Below are 986 nucleotides of genomic sequence, written 5' to 3'. Positions count from 1 at the left end.
GGATGATAGTTTGAAATACCGAACATGTGTTAGAACCCAAAGAGTTTAAGTTAAACCCGAAGTACAGTAACAGTGGAAAAAAAATATATAGCTAGTAGTAAAAGAGCAAGCAGTAGAAGAATAGCTTTTAGGAATTATCGAAATGTGGTTTCTCCAAGATTGACAGTGTGAGCAGAGTTAGATTATTAAGATTGTGTATGATAGTTGTGAATACATTAGCTTTCCGTCATGTGAATGATTTAGTTTTTCCTAGCTCAGAAGTAAGTTGGAAGATGAGTCGTTATTGGGGTAGAATGGAAGGAATTACAGAAAATAAGGAAAGTTATTCGGATCCCAACAAAAAGAGAAGGATCCGTAAGTATAAGACCTTTGGTCTAAGGGGGTGATGTGAAAACCATCAGTAAGTGCAGTTAAAGATCTGAAATTCGAATAGTAGCATGGGATATGAAAAAGAAAATTGGTTCGGTAATGAGGGAAAATTGTATAATTACCACAAGGATTATGTTTAACATGTGTAAGAAAAACAAGTGAGTAGAATGATCACCGAGTTAGTCATTGATGATAAAGTGATCACAGAAAGCTATAAAATCATGCCCAGTTATGTATCACGAGGGTAGTGCCATTGCACGAGACTCTAGTCTTCGGAGTACTGGTTAAAGACTTAGCTCACAACAATTCTATAAGTGTTTTTAGGAAATTCTTAAAAAGATAAAGTGTGGGGAGTATAACTCATGATTGAGGTAGATAAGAGAACTCTGGTAAAAGAAGTTCGCCAGCCAAGATAGGAGTTCGACTTCGGGCTCTAAAGATGACGGAGTTGTTGTCTAGAACAGGACTGTTCCCCCTTAGTAGCCGTTGAGAAGGAGAAACAACTTGATGATCCCTACGTGTTGCAGTTGAAGAGGAGATTCACAAGTATAAGATGATGGCTTTTGAATAAGGGGGAGATGATAGGACTTTGAGGTACTAGGACAGATTATGTGTCT

Source organism: Nicotiana attenuata, unplaced genomic scaffold, assembly GCF_001879085.1.
Source record: "Nicotiana attenuata strain UT unplaced genomic scaffold, NIATTr2, whole genome shotgun sequence".
NCBI lineage: Eukaryota > Viridiplantae > Streptophyta > Magnoliopsida > Solanales > Solanaceae > Nicotiana > Nicotiana attenuata.
Note: the sequence above shows the minus strand (reverse complement) of the source record.